Source organism: Macaca fascicularis, chromosome 1 (assembly GCF_037993035.2).
Source record: "Macaca fascicularis isolate 582-1 chromosome 1, T2T-MFA8v1.1".
Lineage (NCBI taxonomy): Eukaryota > Metazoa > Chordata > Mammalia > Primates > Cercopithecidae > Macaca > Macaca fascicularis.
This window is the reverse complement of record NC_088375.1, coordinates 171003661-171026117: the sequence shown is the minus strand read 5'-3', so window position 1 is coordinate 171026117 and position 22457 is coordinate 171003661. Positions and strand designations below refer to the sequence as shown.

At 44.1% G+C, this 22457-nt stretch overlaps 1 long non-coding RNA gene across 4 annotated transcripts in view; it reads left to right on the top strand.

Annotated features, from left to right (window-relative positions):
* The window catches only part of LOC107127271 (uncharacterized), a 63516-nt gene that overhangs the window by 28879 nt on the left and 12180 nt on the right, over positions 1 to 22457 (top strand). The window contains exon 2 of one of the 4 annotated variants that reach the window (XR_010578054.1): positions 6200 to 6321. The exons of the other annotated variants lie outside the window; for them this stretch is intronic. This is a non-coding gene — a long non-coding RNA (uncharacterized lncRNA). The remainder of the gene's footprint in view (positions 1 to 6199; positions 6322 to 22457) is intronic. 4 annotated transcript variants of the gene reach the window in all.

Below are 22457 nucleotides of genomic sequence, written 5' to 3'. Positions count from 1 at the left end.
CTAACAAGTCCCCATTTAAGCTAACTAGTTCCCGCGGCCACAAGGTACCACTGATTCGACCGTGTCCTACAGAGAAAGTTTAAAACCCAGGACTGGGGTTAATCTTCTCCATGACCTTTATACTGACGCTTTTTATGGATAACATGCACTCTAGAAGGGGAAGGAAAGCTGGTGATGTGAGTCATAACTTTTCTAAAGGTCAAATAAAGGGCTCTTTATCAGGCTGGCGAAGCTTGCCGACAAGTGCAGCATGATGCGGAACCGCGTCGGGCAGGGAATGCCAAGGATATTTTTATAAACAACTCCAGAGCCATCAACAATGTGGGTCTGGTGCAGAGATTCCCATATTTGCAGATGATATTTCATGAGCCAGGGTGCCTGTGAATGAGAGTGAGTGCCAACAAGCCCAAGAAGGAGAAGGAAGCAGAGGCAGGCAGTTCTAAAACAAGTCGGTGTTTCAGGCCTGTGGAGACACAGGGGCTGAGGCTGACATCTCTAACTCACTCAGCCTGGTGTGGGGCAGTAGAGGCAGCGCTAGGTAGCAGGGTGTTGGGTGGATGGGAAGTGGGTAGGGTGTCCTAGTGCTAGGAGTCCTGCCCAGACAGTAGAAAGCAGCTGAGCCCTTAAGGATAAGAGTTCTGATGGCAAGGAGATAGGCATCCCATTCAAAGGGCAGCTCCGTGGAGCCCTCAGGGAACATGGACCACCCCCTGCCTAAACCCCAAGTCATCTGGAAAATCTGGCCATCTCTCCAGCCTCCTGAGATGACAAGGAGGATGAATTTCCTCAACCACCCAACTCCAAACAGGATTGTGTCCCGTCTCATGATAAGGCAACTCACTTCAAAGCAATTTAAGGTCCAGGCTTTGGAGTCAGTGGGTTCTAAGTCCCCAGTTACCACCTAGTAGCTATGTGGCCGTGGGCAATTCATTCAACCTCTCTGGGCTTCAGTTTCCTCTTCTATAGAATAGTGATACTATTTTGCAGGTTAGTGAAGATTTATTTAACAAGATTGTGCATGAAAAAAGCGTAACCAACTGCCCAGAAAGCAGTAGGTACGTAATATTCAAGTTTGATTTCCTTCCCCTCAAGCCTGGCTTAGCGCTCTCTGGACCAGGTTTAGGCCTTCCCTTGTCACAGTGGAGCCTTGGATAGGCATGTGGCATCACTTCTACAGTGCCCACTTTGACTGCCTGCCCAGCAGACATGGGATCCTGCCTTGCTTCCCTGGCCCATGTGGGCCTGCTGATGGCTCCAACCTCCCTGGCAGGAGTTCTCAGGCTATGATCATTCTGAGATCATTCAGGCTTGTAGAGACACAGCAGGTAAGGCCTCATTCTCAGGCTATGATCAGGACTCATGCCCAGCATACTTATTCTTGGAAATAGCACAGTACAGGCAGGCAAGGTACTGGCAGGTATGGATCAAGGCTGGGAACCTCTGCCAGACTTCACGTAAAGAATTAAATCTTGCTCATGAATGAAGGCAGTTGTGGCTGGGCTGACCTCTCCCCCACGTCTCTTTCTAACAATGTCCAAATTAATGTTCTCCAGCTCTGCAGAGAAAATATTCTAAAGCATAGTAGTTTGACCTAAAGAAGGACTAAAAGTCAGGCAAAAGTTCTACCATGTAATTTATATGTGCTGAGCTGATGTGGATGGGAATATGTTGGTGGTCAACCAGGGAGCCTTCTACATTCTTGAGTCAAATTGGAGTGGTATTTATTGTGGTCTAGGGAACTCTTTGGACAGGCAAGACTCCAGGCCAGTGTTTATGATAATGGGGGATCTCTAGATCACCTTTCCCAGGACATCCAGGGATGCTTGTGCACATGTGCACACTACATTTTAGGAACTCTATCCTTCCTTCTTTTTTTTTTTTTTTTTTGGTTATTTTTTGTTTCTTGAGATGGAGTCTCGCTCTGTTGCCCAGGCTGGAGTGCAGCAGTGTGATCTCAGCTCACTGCAACCTCCACCTCCTGAGCTCAAGCGATTCTCCTGCCTTAGTCTCCCGAGTAGCTGGGATTATAGGCACGTGCCAGCACACCTGGCTGATTTTTGTATTTTTAGTAGAGATGGGGTTCCACCATGTTGGCCAGGCTGGTCTTGAACTCCTGACCTCAAATGATCTGCCTGCTTTGGCCTCCCAAAATGCTGGGATTACAGGTGTGAGCCACCGCGCCCGGCCCATCCATCGTTCTTGACTCCATCTCCATCCTTCTCCACTCACTCTGCACCAGCCACCATGGTCTTCCCAACTTGAACACTCTAATCATTACCCTTGGAGCCTTTGTTTTCACTCCTCCTCTTGTCTGGGAACTCTTTCTTCCCTCATCTCCTTCAGGACTCATCAGAGAGCGTCTCACTGACCATCCTTTATAAAATGGCACCCCCGCAAACTACTATTCCCTTATCATGGTGATGTTTCTTCTTACAACTTAGCTTCAGACCTATTACTACTTATTTTTTGTTTACTGTCTATCTGTCTCCTACAAAATCAAGCTCCATGAAGACAGGTTTTCATTTTCATTTTGTTCACTGCCGTTTGCTCAGTTCTTAAAACAACCAGGCCCCTAGTAGGCCTTTAATACTTGGTCAATAGATGTGGGACTTGACCTTCAATTCGGCCTGTTGTCCATATATAGTGAATTAGGTAGAAAGCTATCATTAATCTCTTTACACAGATGAGGAAACTGAAGTTCAGAGAGGTTAAGTGACTTGCCCAGAGTCAGTAACTAGTTAGAGAGAAGGTCATAACCAGAACCCAGATATCTTGAATCTCAATATTATGCAAATGATGTGAGTCATTTGTGCCTCCTTAATTCTTCAGCGCATTTCCCAAAGGACATCATATTGTGTTGCCTTAAAGACTGCCTTTAAATGGAGCACTGACATTTAAGCTTGATTGATTCTGCTCACAGACTTCTCAGAAATTGGAATTTAGAGGTAATAGGCAGAGACTAGTGCTTTTCAGTACAAACCACTTTTCAGTTTGTCCAGCATCTACTCTGAACTCTGTTTATTCCAGGTCTAATGCAGAAAATACATGCACTAAAAAACAAATTAAAAATAAATGGTAAGTGAGTTAGAAACTGCCTGGGGCTGCCAGGAACTTATGCACCGTGCTCTGTGGGTTTTGAGTAAATATTTGCTTTGCAAGTCAGGAAGCAGTATGTATTTATCGAGGCAGTCTCCGGCTGAAGGGCACACATGCTACTTCTGGGGCTTAGCGCAATCTTTCCAGAGAAGTGTGCACGCGGGCCTAAGTACCACGGCCTTCTGCAGAGAGGAGGCAGCTTGGCATCAGAGACCCGGGTTCTCGTTTGAATTCTGCCCCTCTCTTGTTGGGCAAATTTGGGCAACTTACTGCTCTCTCTGGACCTTTTTGCCCTTAGCATCCCATGACTTTAATACAGGCCTGAAAGACTTTTATCAAAATAAAAATAGTTAGAAAGAATAATAAGACCTAGTATTTGATAGCACAACAGGGTGACTGTAGTCAATAATAATTTCATTGAACATTTAGAAATAATAAAAAGAGTATAATTAGATTGTATAATTTTGCAATTATACAATACAATTACACAGATGAGGAAACTGCAGTTCAGAGAGGTTAAGTGACTTGCCCAGGGTCCCCAACTAGTTAGACAGGAGGTCATAAGCAGAACCCAGACATCTTAACACAAGACGTAAATACTTGAAGGGATGGATACCCCCTTTTCCATGATGTGATTATTAAACATTGCATGCCTATATTGAAGTATCTCATGTACCTCATAAATATATACACCTACTATGTACCCACAAAAAAAAGAAATAATAAAATAATTAAAAGTAAAAATTAAGAAATCGTTTTGTGGTCAGGAAATGGTTCAGATGTGAGGGGTGGGGAAGAGGTTGTGAGTGCTTTTCTGTGTCTTTCTTCTTCTATCTTTTCCATTGCGTTAACTCTTTTCTTTCTTGTTTTTACTCTCAATTCAAGCATCTCTTTCTCTAAGCACTTGTAACCAATGCCAGAACTTCCTGAGGGCCTTTGCTGTGTTCTTAAACAACAGCTAGTACCTGTGCCAGAAACAATCTGTGCTTGCAGGATAAGTGTTCGGCTATGTGGGGTGATGCGGTGGGCAGCGCCTAGAGTTTCCTCTGTCTAAAACATCACTCATCAGATCACACAGTGGGAAAGATGCTCACTGAACACGTTCACTCGGCAGCTGCATATTGAGCTCCTTCCAGAGGGATATGTCAGCCAACAGAGCTCAGCCTGGCCCTAGCGAAGCATAAGGTCTGGCAATGGAGAGATGGTTAGGGAATCAGCCCTAGTTCATGCTCCCGTGAAACTACTACAGGGAGCTGTAGACACAGGAGGGGCAACTCCTTCCAGCCTCAGTCTTGGCAAAAACCCTGGCGAACCTTTCCAAGGTATAATATGTGGCCTCTAAAACAAGATCTGAAATTATTCCGATAATTTCAGATAGTAACTTCAGAAAGCTGAAGTTATTCAGGTAAAGGTGAGGAGGGAGAAAGTGTTCCGGGCTGAAGGTTTATGTGTGTGTAAATGCAGAGGCCAGGCTGGGGGTGGATGAATTCAAAGAAGGCAGAGAGCAGGGGGCTGGAGTGGGAGAGCAGGGCAGGAGATGAAATTAGAGAAGAAAGGGGATGGGCTGGGTCTTGCCTAGAGCCGTGTGAGCACTTGAAACAGTTTGGGCTGGCCGGGCACAGTGGCTCACGCCTATAATCCCAGCACTTTGGGAGGCTGAGGCAGGTGGATCACCTGAGGTCAGGAGTTCAAGACCAGCCTGACCCACATGGTTAAATCCAGTCTCTACTAAAAAAAAACCAAAAACCAAAAATTAGCTGAGTGTGGTGACAGATACCACACCCTACTCGGGAGCTACTCGGGAGGCTGAGGCAGGAGAATCTGGGAGGCAGAGGTTGCAGTGAGCCGAGATCGTGCCACTGCACTCCAGTCTGGGCTACAGAGCCAAACTCCGTCTCAAAAAAAGAAAAGTTTGGGCTCTGTGCCCAGGGCAGTGGGCAGTTCCTGCAGCTTGGGAATGTCACATTCAGATTTGTACTTTAACAAGGTCACTCCCCACCTCTTCAGAGTGTACAGCCTCTCTCTGGAGGGAGGCAAGGCTGGAAAACCAGAGACTGGGTGACCGGGTAAGAGAAATCATAGAGCAGAGGAATCTTTTGACTCCAAGAGCAGGTCCAGGCTGTGGAGCTTCCAGAACAGGTTTTGTCTGCTGTTCTTTCTCAAACCCCTGTGGTTCCTTTTCTCCATGTGGCCACAGCATTCTCAAACTTGATTTTAATACATTCTGGGGTTTTGTCACATTAGAACAATGGGATACAACCCGTTTGAGCATGAGAACTGTTTCTTAACGTAAAAGACTTCACCCCCACGTCACCGTTCTGGTGCTTTTAGTGTCTGTTAATTGAGAAAATAACTAAGGAACAAAGCCTCCAGGAGATGGAGGCACACTTGAGAATTACGCCCACATCTGTATGGGAGCCAGGATTTAACCAGTCTGTTGACATGGCTGTTGTAATGTACGCATCCCTGGAGCCATCTGAAAGAACTCTGCATCCCCCGCCCCCAAGGGATTGGGAACCATTTTGCTGGAACATGTGTGTTAAGAAGCCACATAGACATCTGTCCCCAGAGTGCAGTGCATGGCTGCCTTCTCTGTAAACCGTGGGGTGCATAAACTCAGCTGGTTCTAATTGCACAGGGCATGCCATATTGTTGCCCGATGTAATGTCAATTTTTATTTATTTGTGTTTGTGAAAAGCAGGGCTGATTAGACCACTTAAAACTACACAGGCTGGTTAGAGCCAGGCTGGCGTTAGTGATTTCAGCTGCCCTCCCCAAAGTCATCAGTGCTCCCAGCTCTCAGCCTCCCTCTGAGAATGTAAACTAGGGGCCTTGTGCTATCATGATTTCTATTTCATCCTGACTCTTATAAACTACCATATAAAAAGCAGCCGCTGATGGTTTTTTTACATTTCAATTTCATTTTGAGGCTTGGAAAATCACAAAATAAAAATAGCCCTGAGAATGGAAAGTTTGGGGGAGTTTGTTTAGCTTTCTTTGAAATATACTTTGTGAAGAAATGTCAGTCTTGAGATCTCTCTTGGTGGAGTGCTTTACTGTTGGTGTACTTTTTTTACATCGCTTTCTCCTGTGTAATCCTAAGGGAGAGGCTGTGAGGTGTGAATGATTACTATCCTCATTCTGCAAATGAGACAGAAGCTCAGAGAGATGAAAACTCTGGCCTGGGACAAGATGGCATGACCGGGAATGGCAGAGTCAGTCCAGGTAAATCCTTACCCCAAATCCTGGTCTCCCCTTACAATCTTACGTCTCTCCATGCCTGGTTCCCACCTTCCTCCTTCCTCAGGTGTCCAGACCATGTCTGGACAAGCATAGGCTCTGGCTTAGTCACCGGGCAACTTCCTCCCTGCCAAGAAACCTACTGCTCGGTATAAGACTATTTACTTACAGACCCTCTGGGTCCCCTTGCAGGTGGCCAGCTCCTTGAGGACAGGGCATTTGACTTTTGTCACCCCTGTGTCCTTAGGACCCAGAACAGGGTTTAGTACATAGTAGATACTTGGTAAATGTCCTCCAAATGGAAGCATCATTGAATAAGGAAGGGTTTTTTTTTTTTTTTTTAATCCTTCTATTTCATTCCATTTTGGTCCTGATTATAAATTGGCCATTAAGAGATTGATTAAAGTCTTGAGGTTATTACTGGGCTTATCATTTTCCAAACTGTGTTTTGAAGAATGTTCTGAGACATGTCAATAGGCATTCCCCTAAAATTAAAATTTTCATGGTCATAGAAGTTTGGGGAATGCTGATTAAATTCAGCAGGTTTTTTAAATTGCAGATGTTCTCAAAGCATAGATCCTTCTCCAGGTCTGGTTCCCTTCGAGATCTCTCCATCTGTATGAGTTGGAGGCATACTTCTCCATTCTCACGGTTGTTTAATGAGTAACTTTTAAACACACACATCTGTACTTGTACACGGAACTCTTGTCCTGAGTGGCCCATCGTTTTCAGGGCTGCTTCTCTCACGGTATCACCAGTTCTCAGCAAAGCTGCGAGTGTGTATGTTTCTCTTCTTTATCGCCTTCTCTGCCTCCACGCATAGCCAGGCCATAGACCTCCTAGTGCCTGAAAAACTCCCTTCCCTTTTGCCTAAAAAGTACTAAAGTCTCCTTCATTTAAATAAATATTTCCTTGTTCATACTGCTTCCTCAGGCTGTGGCTCCCTTTTACTTCTGCTCTTTGACTTCAAACTTTCTTGAGGAGTTGAGCACATCCAAAGTCACAATGCCTTCCTGAGGGCGGTCTGCCTCCAATGAGTAGTGAATGCAGAGGAGTCAAGCCAGCCTCTTTGCCCCAAGTCAGGATTACTCTGCAGGTCCATCCAAGCTCCAGAGCTCCACCTGGGATTAGCTGAGACCTTTGCTTCAACATGCCAACTTCTTCCCCTGGCCAATTCTGTTCCTTCATGTCTGTCAAGGTATTTATTCCAAGAACGCTCCCCAATTCCGATATGCTTATGTCCATCTCCAAGTCTGCTTCTCGGGAAACCCACCCTGCAGCAGATGGTTCTCAGAGTAGCCAAGAATGTAAATATTAGTGGGAAAATTTTAAGCTGCATTTTGAGTTGGCAATAAGAACACCATCATTGGTGGTAGATGGAATAGAGATGGCTCCTGGCACGAAATAGCAGTTCAGTTGTGAAAATTGTCATCATGGTGAACTGGAAAGGTATATACATTTAAGGAATCTTGTGGTGGGTCAGGTGTTTGGGTAATATGGAGTCATAAAGAGAATGAAGTTGGATGGGTATATCTGAGAGTTAGTTATTGATGCTTTTGAGAAAGATAATGAAAGGCTGAGAGTAAATATTTAGCAGCATAGAAAGAAATTCTCATCTCCTGAGATCTGGAATAGAAAGAGCTGAGGATCAGGCCCAGGATTTAATTATAAGAGAAGTAGAGCTTCTAGACCCAGACGGGGCTATTCCACCAAGGTTGAGTCCCAACCAGGAAGAAACAGAACCCTGTGTTACGGCAGGAGCACATCTGGGTTGATGCGCTTCAAAATCTTGAGTGTCCACATTCCCCTGAATTCTTCAGGCTGGCAGAAGTAGCCCCCCACTCCCTCTTAGAGGCCAGTGCTTCCCCCTTGCTTGTAGACAATGTAGAGACCATTACGCTGCAAGTGAACACATGACCTCTCTCTTTACCCACCTTTTGGCCACAAGACAAAAAAAGATAGAATTAAATCAAAACATATCCTTGCAGGAAAGTACTGAGCCTATTCAGGAAAGAAAGAAACTAGATTTCAGAGAAGCTGTAGGACCTAACCCACAAGTACAGAAGCTGGGAGAGTATGTGTGGGCCTGGACTCTGTGAGTGCTGGATCAAGGGGAGACCGACCATACAACTGGATGAGGGAGAGTTTATAGGTGTGGCAGCAATCTCCCCGCCTAGGACCCTGGGAGGCAGTGTTAGCACACCTCCAGGTGACTCTTAGAAGGTTGGAGAGGGCTTTAAGCTGCAGAAGTGAAGTGGAAACACCAGAGTCACTATGGAAGACATTGAAAGGAGAGACTGAATGGCTCAGAGAACTGTGCATACCAGAATGAATAAACTGTGTAAGACTGGTAAATCCACCAGAAGACTCTGTTCCACAGATGGGCTCCGAAAACACTTCGTTTGCCAAAGCAATAGGCAACACACTGACAAAAAGACCATCATCATGGAGAAGCTCAGTGATGGCTGCTGTCTATAGACCAGAGTTAATGCTGGGAGATTTGGGATCCTAATAACATTAGATATCAAAAATAGAGGCCAGGTTTCAGCATTTAACTGTGAGAAGCAAAGGAGGTGCAATTATCATAGTAACAATAGGAATGATAAGATCTCAATAAGAATAGGGACGATAAAATCTCAGAAATAGAGGCCAGGTTTCAAGATTTAACTGTGAAAAGCAAGGCTGGCACAATTATTATAGTAAATTATTATTATATGGCACAAGGTTCCATTTCTTCCTGGTTGGAACTCAACCTTGGTGGAATAGCCCCGTCTGGGTCTAGAAAAGCCCAATCTGCTATGGAGATGGTGTAATGTCCCCAGTAGGTCAAATACGCAGGTCAAGGAACCCAGGGGTTTGTGTAGGAATAGCCCCTTTATCATCACTCTCAGTTATTCACTTGGGGAATTGTGCTTCATTTTCATAGCCCTGGTTTCTAGAGGTTTAGCAGTGTTGGCTCACAGGGAGAAAATGCTTCAACCAAGGGACACAGCAAGAATCCCATTAAATGTTAAAGCCACATCTTTCTCTGTAGTCCTTTCAGGCTCCTGGCAGGAGAAATTGATCCTGACCATCAGGAAGAGGTAGCACTGGTGTTACACAGTGGGGGCAGGGAAGAATATGTTTGGCACCCAGGTGATCCATTTGAGTGTTTCTTGATACTTTTTGCCCAGTTTTGATGGTAAGTAGGTAAGTGTAGCAGTCACTGCCTGAGAAGGGCAGAGGAACAAGAGTTCAAATCCCTCAGATATGAAGGTCTGGGTCACCCTCACCAGGTAAGCTATCTGAATCTGCAGAGGCAGTAGCTGAGACTGAGGGGAGTGATAGGAGATGAAGAAGATGCTGAGTATCTGGTTTGTCCTTGGGACCAGGTGCAGCAGGTAACACATTAGTTTACAGCATTAACCTTCCTCTTTTAAGTTTCTCTAGAAAAAGAGGTCCACTAGAATCCTGAAAGATCTGCTTTCAGGACACACACCAAAGGATTGGATCTGAGCCACATGAGGTATGGACTGGTGTGGATGCTGTGGTGCCCCAGCCAAATTCTGTCTCCCCACTCCCAGGACCAAAGCACTCATTCCCCCAGCTACTAAGAGTGTTGGCAATTGACAGCGTATGGCTGAGTCCAGTCCCAGAGGCTGCCCTCAGCTGAAGAGAGTTGCCTTGCTCAATGCCACACACCTTCCTTAAGGGCAGCCCTGAGCCTAATGGGTCATTGCTGCGCGGTCATAAAAGCTCAGCCCCATTGCCCCAGTTAGGAACAATGCTTTAGGGCCCTTCGAACACCAGAGCTCTCTATGGAATGGGATGAGGGCTTTTTTGTGACTGCATCACAGCCCAGCTCCACTCTGTGCCCAGTCCTATTCCTTTGCTTCCTCCATAGATCCCAGTTCTGAGAGCCCTCCCGAGTGAGTTTTCGGCATGCTAATCTTTTCCTCAGAGTCTGTGTTCCGGAGAACAGGGAGGCAATACAAAGCAACGCTCAGTTCCAAACAACAGTAAATTCCAAGCTGGATAATAAAAAAATAGGTATATGTATGTATGTGTATATATTAATATATGTGGAGATATATATATATATATATATAGGCAAATCATGGCAAAACTTCAGAAAATCAAAAAGATATTTAGAGATGGGAGGAAGGAGAAGATAGCGTCAGAAAGACATAACTTTTCTCAAAAGAGCAGCAATTTTTCTGAGGGCTGACTTATCTAGAGAAAATATTGAAGCCAGAAAAGGGTAAAATGAAATTGTCAATGCAGTGACATAAAACAAGCTAGAATCTCATACCCAGGAAAAGAACCAGTCAAAAATAAGGGCAAAATACAGAAATTTTCAGAAAAAACAAAAATGCAGTAAGTTTACAAACAGCAGACACTTAATAAAATGTTTGTTAAGGATCATATCTCAGACAGAATAGACGGAGGGTGCAAGGACCTATGGTGAATGTGTATTTTGGTAAATTTGCAGATAAAACTTAAGAAAACATTTAATTAATGAAATAATAATAATGTCTAATATCTGTTCGGGGCAAAGAGCCTAGAATAGACAAAAGTAGCATGTGAATTTAGAAGAGTGGGAGATCAGATTTAAGGCATTCTGAAGTCATAGCATATTTGGAGAAAAAAATACTATTTAAACTTTGTTCAAAAGAATGAAGCACTTTAATTAATAAATTCCAAACATGTAGGGGGAGAATTAGGACAGGGAAGAGAAAAAATGCAGTCAATCTAAAGGAGGGAGGAAGGGTGGGTGTAAAACAGGAAAGGCAGAATGAATAGAAGGATAAACAGTAATAAGAGAGTAGAGTTAAATCCAAACAAGTCAGTAATCAAAATAAGGGAAAAAATTCTGGGCATAGTGGTGCACCCTTGTAATTCTGACTACTTGGGAGGCTGACGTGGAAGAATTGCCATAGCTCAGGAATTCAAGATCAACCTGGTCAATATAGCAAGACCCCATCTTGAAAGAAAAAGAAAGCAAGAAGGAGGGAAGGAAGGAAGGAAGGAAGGAAGGAAGGAAGGAAGGAAGGAAGGAAGGAAAGAAGGGGGGGGAGGAGAAGAAAGGAATAAAGAAAGTGGGGGAGGGGAGAGACAGAAAAAGAGAAAGGAAGGGGGGAGGGAGAGAGAAGAAAGAAAGAAAGAGAGAGAGAGAGAAAGGAAGGAAGGAAGGAGAAAAGAAAGGAAAGGAAAGGAAAGGAGAGGAGAGGAGAGCAAAGGAGAAAGGAACATGGTGGCTCACACCTGTAATCCCAGCCCTTTAGAGGCCAAGGTGGGCAGATCACGAGGTCAAGAGATTGAGACCATCCTGGCCAACATGGTGAAACCCCGTCTCTACTGAAAATACAAAAATAATAATAATATTAATAATAAGCTGGGTGTGGTGGTGTGCATCTATAGTCCCAGCTACTTGGGAAGCTGAGGCAGGAGGATTGCTTGAATCCGGGAGGTGGAGGTTGCAGTGGGCCAAGATTGCGCCACTGCACTCCAGCCTGGGGGCAGAGTGAGACTCTGTCCCAAAAAAAAAAAGAAAAAAGAAAAAAAGATAAAGAGATAAGAAAGAAAGAAAGAAAATAAAGCAAGCAAGAAAGAAACAGAAGGAAAATGGATTAAGCTGTCCTGTTAAAGCACAAAGACCCTCATACCGCATAGAACAAACTCCAGCTATGTCCTTTCTACAAGAGACTGACTAAATAAAACACAAGGAAAAAAAAAATTTGAATGTCAAAACCTAGAAAAAATATGTCAGGAAAATATTAACCAAAAGAAAGCAGGCCTATAAAACAAAACAGACTTTGAGGAAAAAAGCATTTAAAAAGATAAAGAAAATCACTACATAATGCTAAGAGGTTTGATTTGTTAGGAACATAACAATTGAAAACTTATATTTACCTAATAGTACACCTTCAAAATATAGAAACAAAAACAGTTTGATCTATGAAGAGGCATTAACAAATCCCTCACTGTTTTAATACAGCTTTCTTGGTTATTGGTAGATCAAGTAGAAAACAATGTTGGCAAGGATATTTGAGATTTGAACAGCATCATTTAAAAGCTTTCAGGACACTGCTTTGGTTTACCATCTCCCCCAGGTCTCCACTTCACCCCATATACACTCCCATCACTCTTGTCCTGACTTTTTCATTCACGCATCTCAGGGTAATCCTTGATTTGTGTCTGCACCACCAGTTTTATTATCTGCCTCTGGTTTGTGGCTTTCCTCATATTCTCAATTTTGTCTTCATAGTTTCTTAAGCAAGATTTCTCTCTTCCAGTATCTTAGCCAAAGAGAAGCCTAAGCAGGTCTAGACTTAAACCCCCTTGTCTTCTTCATATTACAAAAGGAGTTGGGGGACAGGTTCAGACATCATATAAATGTTAGTGCTTGGCACATGTTAGGTAAGTGCTCATAAATGTATATAGAACAAAAGCAATAAATATTAACTTATTTGAAGGATTTTTCTCCCAGTATCATTTATTTCTAGATCAAAGTGCTTAGTCGTATCAGACCCTAATCCCTAAATGCAGACAGCTTTATCCATTTTCCTTCTCCCAGCCCTGCATCCCTACACATTCCAGGTCTTTATCTTTCTTCTCTAGTCCCTATCTCCTACCACTTAGTGCCAGCCACAGAATGAGAGAGGCTGGGAATGGTTCTTCCACTAGAGCTCATGGCAGAGACAGCAGTGGTATATGGAAACTACCTCATATGCAGCGCTCTCCCAGCTGATAGCCTTCTTAGAAAATGAGAATTCATCTGGCAATAAATAATAAGGGCTACAGAGTTGTTCCTACTCTTTGACCTAGTAATTCCACTTCTGGGAATTTTGTCTAAGGAAATAACTTAAGGGAGAAAAAATCCATCTGTCTAAAGATGTTCACAGCAGATCAATGCATAAGAAAGGAAAACTGGAAACAATCCAGATTCCCAGTATTGGGGAAATGGCAGGCAGATTGCGACACAGTATCACAATGGAATACACTATAGCTATTACAAAGGACAGTAATATGCACTAGGCCAATTCTTGGAAGTGTAGTTGTGAAGTTACATTCTGAGAGAGCAGCCTACCAGAAAACTCACCATTTATTGTCTATTGCTTGTAAGACACTCCAAACCTGGTTGTAAGGATGAGGAAGATGAGGAAACTGAGGCTCAAGGTGTTTATTGACCTGCCTGGAAAGAAACTGGAATTCAAGACTGGATCTCTCTGATCCCACTGTCCGTGTCCTCCTGTACATGTAGCTCCCAGCTGGTCTAATTTTCCAGCAAAATAGAAAGGGAACAGAGAGTGATCCAAGCAGATTAGAGTTCTGTTTTTTGATTTTTTTTTTTGAGACAGAGTCTTGCTCTGTCACCAGGCTGGAGTGCAATGGCGCGATCTTGGCTCACTGCAACCTCTGCCTGCCGAGTTCAAGATTCTCCTGCCTCAGCCCGCTGAGTAGCTGGGAACACAGGCGCCTGCCACCACGCCCAGCTAATTTTTGTATTTTTAGTAGAGACGGGGTTTCAACATGTTGGCCAGGATGGTCTCGAGCTCTTGACCTCGTTATCTGCCCACCTTGGCCTCCCAAAGTGCTGGGATTACAGGTGTGAGCCACCACACCCCGACTAGAGTTTATTTTTAATTGTCTTAATAATGAGAAATGTTTAAATTTTTTTAAAAAAGAGGAATAAAACAGATCTGTCTCATGAAGACCAGGCCCGACAATAGCTCGATCCAAGGGTCTGTGCCATGTAGACACCCACATTAACTATCTCTCCATTATGTACCCAAATAACCTAAGGGGCTTGTTCAGTGCACACATGCTTTCTTCCCTGAACCCCTACTCTGCATTGAAACTTTATGTCTATGACACAGTGAGCTACTGCTCGTGGCAGAAATATGGATATTTATTTTTGGTTTGGAGCCAGAAAGAAAGATTGAAAATCACTGATTAAAGCATTGTCCTCAAAAGGTCCCTGTGAAAACCCAGGAGCTTGTGACACAAATGAGAAGAATGAATGTTTTCCAGTTTTCGACATATGACTTGATATAGGCACATTGGGTAAAATGGAGGATGCTTGGGTGTTGTGTGAATTTTGGAGTAAGAGGGATTTAGGTTCAAGTCTTGGCCCAGTTGTAATTGTGGGTAAGATCTATTTTATTTTATTTTTTAAAATACTTATTTATTTATTTTGAGATGGTGTTTCACTCTTGTTGCCCAGGCTGGAGTGCAAGGTGTGATCTTGGCTCACTGCAAACTCTGCCTCCCGGGTTCAAGCGATTCTCCTGCCTCAGCCTCCCAAGTAACTGGGATTACAGGCATGCGCCACCACCCCTGGCTAATTTTGTATTTTTAGTAAAGATGGGGTTTCTCCATGTTGGTCAGGCTGGTCTCGAACTCTTGACCTCAGGTGATCCACCCGCCTTGGCCTCCCAAAGTGCTGGGATTACAGGTGTGAGCCACCGCGTCCAGTCAAGATCTATTTTAAACACACACACACACACACACACACACACACACACACACACACACCCCTGGCATTTGCCCTTAGAAACAGTTAGAACAGCATGTCTACCTTGCCCTTTACTCTGATATCATTGAATTTTGCCACTGAGAAAATGTCATGGTTCTTGGGCTAATGATGTCTCAATGAAATGTAAGGATTAGAAATACTTTGTTTCTAAAGATCTTCTGTTCTTTAGCTGATGCCTGCGTTTCTGTTCCTTGTCCTTCCCTAGTACATTCACCAACCAAAGTTGCAATGGCAGGAGCCTTTCTGGCTTCTCTTAGGGCCACCTGCGCCTCCCTGCAGTCTGGATGGCTGACTTCCCCACTTCCTCCTTCATTACCTCTCATTAGAGAAGCAATTGGATCACAGGTTTGGACTGACCAATGAATAAAGGGCAAGGGGCCACTTCGAGGTATTTTTAGTCTTAAAGAAACTATAAAACCAACCCAGACACAGCAATGGGAGGACTCCAGGCTCAAAGGCAGTAGGCCCAGAGGACGGCTTGGCATGAGTGCATCAGCTTCAGAGTTGTGCTTCTTGGCTGTTCTTCGGAGTGAGCAGTTGTTCCCTCAATGACTTCGCAGAAGTGGCAAGATGAGGTTGGTGGGGAAAGACAAGTGGCATGGGTTTGTAAGACCCTTGCTGTCAACTGACCCACCCGCCCTGCTAGGTTCCTGCTGCCATGACCACATCCTTCTAGTTAAAAGTAATACTTTTCTTCATATTTTATGGCAGATAGTTGGGATTTTTACTTTGCCATTTCAAATACACAGAAAGGAAACCATAACCCCAGGGGTGAGGAGCGGGCAGAATAATTCAAGATATTAAAGTCAGAACTGGGTCACTGGGCAGGAATTACAAGAGGGAGCTTGTGCTGTACAGACCTCTAGGAACTACCAGCAAATACAGTGCTTACTTGCACTGTGACTTTGAGCCAGGTGCTTAACCTCTCTGACCTTGAGATTCCTTATCTGTAGAATGGGCTAATCCTTCCCATGATGCAGAGTTGTTATAAATATTAGAGAAAATGTGTCCAACATACCTGGCTATTAGTGCCCAGAGTGACCTTAATATGGAAATAGCATCTGGTCAGAACGAAGGGTCACACCCTCCATGTGCCCTGAACACATAGATAGTGTAACTACAACCATGCACTATCCCAGCATATTTTAATGGCATGCCGCCTTTCTCACTGGTGTGTAAACTGTGAGGAGAGACTGAGTCAGATTCATCTCTGTGTCCTCAGGGTGTGGCTGGTACCTGGCACCATGCCAGGCTCCGAGTGGATACTTTTGTATTTTGAAATTGTAAATTAGTATTTGGATGATGAAAACACCTCACTGTTTTTCTCTTTCCTCTGCATTTGCCTCTTTTGTTTCTTAAATGCAAAGGAATTTAAACCAAATAGGCTTTTTGTGATCAGATTGTGCTAGGCTGTGTTTCAGTAACAGCCCACTCTGAAATCTCAGTGACTTAACTTAACAAAAGTTTATTTCTGACTCATGCAAAGTCCCCTGTGGTTATGGGCAACTCTCCAGGACAGCTGTTCTCCATACAGTGGCTCAGAAACTCCAGGCGCCTTTGATTTGGTGGCTCCATCATCTCAGCACAAGGCAAAGCAAGAGCCCATGGAGAGCTGCACCCTCCAGGTTGTGCTTCAGCCCAGAAGTGCTACCTGTCACTTCCCTGCAGAGGCCCTTGGCCAGACGTAGTCATGTGGCCACATCTAACTGCAAGATAGCTGGGAAGAGTAGTTTTCAGTGTGCCCAGGACGGAGAGGTGAGCTGGGAAGTGAGCTGGAAGTTTCCGTTTGGTTAGAGAGGGTCAATGAAGATGTTATACAGGAGGTGACTTAATAGTCTAAAGTAGAAATTAAGAAAGTCAGCGATTAAGATAAAAATGTTGTATGTATTATCTATTGCTTTATAACACAATACCCCCAAATTGTGGCATAATCCATATTTTTTTATTTCTCATGATTCTGTGGATTGGCTGGGCTCTGCTAGACAGTTCTTCTGGCACATCTGGCATTAACCAGGTCACTTGTGTGGATACATTCAGCTAGGAATCTGGAAGGGCTGAATATCCAAGATGGCTTTATTCCCATGTCTGGTGCCTCACTGGGGGTGGCTGGAACATCTGGGGGACGACTGGGCCTCTCTCCCTCCCTGTGTGAGATCTCTCCTCTAGTCTAACTTGAACTTCTTTACATGGTAGCTGAATCCCAAGAGAATGCACAAAGGCTGCAAGGTTTCTTAAGAACTGGAAGTTGGCCAGGTGAGGTGGCTCACGCCTGTAAGCCCAGCACTTAGGCAGGCTGAGGCAGATGGATCACCTGAGGTCGGGAGTTCCAGACTAGGCTGACCAACGTGGAGAAACCCCATCTCTACTAAAAATACAAAATTAGCTGGGCATGGTGGCACATATCTGTAATCCCAGCTACTCGAGAGGCTGAGACAGGAGAATTGCTTGAACCCGGAGATGGAGGTTGTGGTGAACCAAGATCGCACCATTGCACTCCAGCCTGGGCAACAAGAGTGAAACTCCAATGAGATACCATCTCACACCAGTTAGAATGACAGTCATTAAAAAGTCAGGAAACGACAGGTGCTGGAGAGGATGTGGAGAAATAGGAACACTTTTACACTGTTGGTGGGACTGAAAAATAGTTCAACCATTGTGGAAAACAGTGTGGCAATTCCTCAAGGATCTAGAACTAGAAATACCATTTGACCCAGCCATCCCTTTACTGGGTATATATGCAAAGGATCATAAGTCATGCTGCTATAAAGACACATGCGCATGTATGTTTATTGTAGCACTATTCACAACAGCAAAGATTTGGAATCAACCCAAATGTCCATCAGTGACAGACTGGATTAAGAAAATGTGGCACATATACACCATGGAATACTACACAGCCATAATAAAGGATGAGTTCATGTCCTTTGTAGGGACATGGATGCAGCTGGAAACCATCATTCTCAGCAAACTATCGCAAGAACAGAAAACCAAACACCGCATGTTCTCACTCATAGGTGGGAACAGAATAATGAGATCACTTGGACACAGGAAGGGGAACATCACACACCGGGGCCTATTGTGGGGAGCGGGGAGGGATAACATTAGGAGATATACCTAATGTAAATGATGAGTTAATGGGTGCAGCACACCAACGTGGCACATGTATACATATGTAACAAATCTGCATGTTGTACACATGTACCCTAGAACATAAAGTTGAATAAAAAATAAATAAATACATAAATAAAAAAGATTATAAGTAGCACAAAAAAATAAATAGTATGCTATAAAAAAAAAAAAGAGTGAAACTCCATCTTAAAAAAAAAAAAGAAAAAAAGAACTGGAAGTCACAGGATTATTTCCACTGCATTTTATTGGTCAAAGCCAATCAAAAAGGCAGCCCAAGGCTGGGAGCAGAGGCTCATGCCTGTAATCCTAGCACTTTGGGAGGCTGAGGTGGGAGGATCACTTGAGCCCAGGAATCTGAGACCAGCCTGGGCAAGATGATGAGACCCTGTCTCTACAAAAAACAAAACAAAACAGAAAAACGGAGCATTGTGGTGTGCATCTGTAGTCCTAGCTACTTGGGAGGCTGAGGCAGGAGGATCCCTTGAGCCCAGGAGTTTGAGGTTGCAGTGAGATTCAAGAGGAGGGGAAACAGACTGAACCTGCAAGTCTGTCCTGGCTGGGAGGAATTTTTGGAGGCCATGTTTTCAGATGATCTATTAATGCCCTGAACATTAACAGTACAGTAAAGCAGGTGTGTCTGTATGCTTCCATGCTACCTTCTCCCCACCATATGTGCCTGTGCAGAAATCACTAACTGATTTCAGCACACTTACCTGCTGAGCCTAGGCTCTTTCTCAAGTCAGTACCTCAGGTAGATTGGCCAGAGTTGGGGCAAGAGATGAAACTCATTTGCCATCCCAACCAGAAAGAAATATAGAAACCACCAAAATTGTATCTCTGGTATGATTATACTGACTATAGCTCTTGGGTCTGCAAATGAAGAAGGATGGGGACAAGCAATAAGATTGTGAGTCATGCTTTTTGTCATATTTTTGTAATAAGTAGGCAGTTTTAGATGCCCAGGGGATATAAACATTAAAAATATTATATTATAGGGCAAAGATATAAAAAAGAGAAAAAAGCTCTCAACAAGGGGATTGAGTGGAACCAGCATGGTTGGCCCACAGAGAAAGGAATTTTGAGGGACCCAGAAAGGGGAGCAGGTGACACAGGCTTTTCAAGGGGTTCTGGAGTGAGCAACTTTGGTCTGAACAGGAAACTGTACTTGGTTTCCAGCCAGAATGAGCTTGGCACTCCCAAGCTCTGAGGTTTGGGTAACTAGTCTAGTTGGGCTTAGAGATATAACGGGTTGGAAAGTCAGGGCAGCTTTATGTGTCCAACTGTGCTAGTTGAATTCTACAGCAAGGTTCAGTGCCTGCATTTGACCTGTTCCCATGGGGTTGGAATCCCCAGATGTGTCATAACGTGTTAAAATCAGTTTTGTGCTCTAAACTGCTGAGAGTGTTATATTTCAGGTACCTCATCATAAAAGAAGATTACAGAAGTTAGGGCTGCACCTGTAAGGACAGAGGTAACATAGAAGAAGTCTATGTTATTGCTTTTGGTGGTGGCGGCAGCTGAATTAACTAAGCTCCAAAGCAAGGGGCAAGGCGTCTTCTGAGAGATTGGACATATGGCATCTCCTGAGCCTTAAAATCATAGATTATTTTAGCCCTACCTCTTCAGCAAAGCAAAATCCTCATGTAGAGGGACCATGTGTGATATAAGGCAAAATGTCTTTCCCTTTCCCCCAGTCAGGGGTGATGTGGTGGGAGGTATGTTGGATTTGGACTCAGGAGGGGGATTACCTAAACAGCAACTGTAGTGCATAGTGGGTTTTGGTGTCATCTAGACCTGGACTTGAAGCTAGGTCTGCCATTTCCCAGCTGGATAACTGGCATGCCTTAGTTAGCAAGTTTGTAAAGTGATGGTAATGATACCTAGTTTTCAGAGTTGTTGTGAAGATAAATATCTTCAAAGTACTAGTGATAAAGGAATAGTATTTGCAGAACTCTTGTCGTCTGGTACCGTCTCTCATCATTTTATTAGTGCTTATCAGCCTGCAGGCCTTCAGATGAATGACTTTCTTTCTTAGCTAAAGCATTTGTATTCAGCTGCAACTTAGAGGGAGCTAATCCAGTTGCCAAATGGTCCCAGAAGTAGTGGTCCAGATCCTCTCCCTAACAAGCAGAGGAAGATGCTTTTGTGTAGTGGTTGCAAATCAGACTATTTGTGAGGCCAGGTCACTGTAAGTTCTGGAATTCAGGGAAAAACTTTTCCCCAGATAAAATAGAAAATTGCATTTCCTGACATCTCAGCAACCATCTGGGTTTCTTTCTACATCAAATATCATATTTTGGCTACTGTACCCTGTTAAAACATTTACCATAAACTCTCCCTCAGGATATTTCAAGGACCTCCCCCCACCATAAAACTTCCTAACCAGAAAAACCCCTTTGGAATACAAGGGATGGTCATGGATTAGGAGCGGGATCAAAACACTTCAATTCATCACATAGCAAATCTTCTCTGGTGAGGCCTTCACAAGGATATTTTATGGAGAGATTCCTTCTTTTGTTTATTGTCAATGTAATGTTGCTTAACACCAAAATATTTCTCTATTGCCATGTGCTACAGTGTTTGTCTGATTCCTATCTGGGTGAGGCTCAAGGCTTAGTTCAGATTCCCTCCTAAACATTCTAGAAATGCTCCCTGTGTTTCTGGTTTCAGGGTATTTGCCACTAAGTTTCCATCTTGCAGCTGCTCATGTGTTCTGGTGGCAGAGAGAAGCTGGGGGGTTATCACATTCAAGCAGGTACTGAGAATCGAATACAAGCCAGGCACTGTGCTAGACAGTGGAGTGAGGAAAGCCATGAGACAGGCTCAGCCCTGGGGTGTTCACAATCTGACCAAGGGCCTTTCCTGTTCTCAGTAAGCATGGGTAGCCTATGTGTAGTGTACCTTATTGGTTTAACTGACCATCTTTGAGGTGGAATGAATTATTCCACAACAACCCAGAACTTTGGCACTTTGGCCTCATCTGCCATATTTAGTTAAGATAGTGCTAGATGTCGCAATACACCCCCTAAATGTAGAATGAATCAACAGAGTAGAAGTTCATTTCTTGCTCACATTAAGCCCAAATGCATGTTTCCAATTGCCAAGCTGCTCTTCTCCAAGCAGAGATGCGGGGACCCGGCGACCGAAGGAGCCCTTGTTTTTCCCAGTTGTTGGGGAAAGTGGTTAAAGAAGGTGCCTCACTTCTGAAACACTCCAGCCCAGAAGCAACAGGCATCACTTCTGCTCACCTTCCACTGGTGAGAACAAGTTACATGGGCACACCAAGGTGCAAGGGGAAAGAGAGACCCTGGCCTGGCAGTGTCTTTCTGGTGACATCTCTCCACCGTGAAAGGGGAACATGAACCTCTGTCGGACGGCTGGCTGTCTTTATCACATCTGCCCCCCATTGGTAGATAAAAAACTTTGATTACTTCCCCACCAATTCACTTGTCTGCCTCCTTTTTGCATCTCTGGTCATGTATCTTACTCAAGGATCTTCTAATTCTCTTTCTAGTATGATGTGATTAAAAGAACACTGAGCTAGAATCAGAAGACCTGAGTTCTGGAATTATTCACACTTCCTCACAGGATGATCTTGAGCAAATCATTTTCCCTCATGTGTCTGTTTCCTTATCTGCAAAATAAAGGTATTAATAGCTGCTATACAGGGGCATTAGGAAGGTTAAATATGATTCACATCCAAAGTATGTAGTACAGTGCTTGACAAATAAGAGAAACTCAACGTGTATTTAGTTATGAATTGAGTGAATGATGAAAGAAACTTTTATCAGTCATTTTCCTACCACCTTCTACTGGTCCCTGTGGCTGTGTATATTGGCATTATTTAGGTATATGGGGGCATGAGGAGGTGATGGGAGGGGAACTGGAGTTTTCCCAGCTACTCAATAAAGTCACTGAAGGCAGGAACTGTGTATGAGCTCTCTTTTATAGGTCCCCCTTCAGGCACATGGAGCGGATGCCTAGTAAACTGGTGAATGCATTTTGTTGAATCATGGATAAGCGTTTACACCTTTGCCTCCAAGGGGCTGAATACTGAGGCAATCACAGTTATGAGTGTACCCTAAAACTGGAGCTGCCTCATCTCCAAGAATCAGACTATGTTTGTTCTTCTGGTTCCAGGGTGAAAGGCAATGTTTCCAAGGTGGGAAGGTCAGTCCTGGTCCTTTCCTGACTGAAAATTGAGAGGACCCTTCTGTTCACCAGGCAGACGGCTTCTGGCCTCCGAACTGACCTCAGCATTCAAATCGCCCACTTGGGTATTGAAAGCAATAAGTCCTTCTAGCAAACCATAGGCAACTGCGGTTAGGGTTGAGTTTGATATTCAAACTCAAGTCCTGAATGGGCCACTAACTTAACAGGGCTGAGTGGTCAAGTGAAAAGAGCAGGGTCTTTGCAGTTCCACAGCGCTGGCTTCAACTCTGGGCTTAGCAGGGAGGCTTTAGGTGACTTCTTC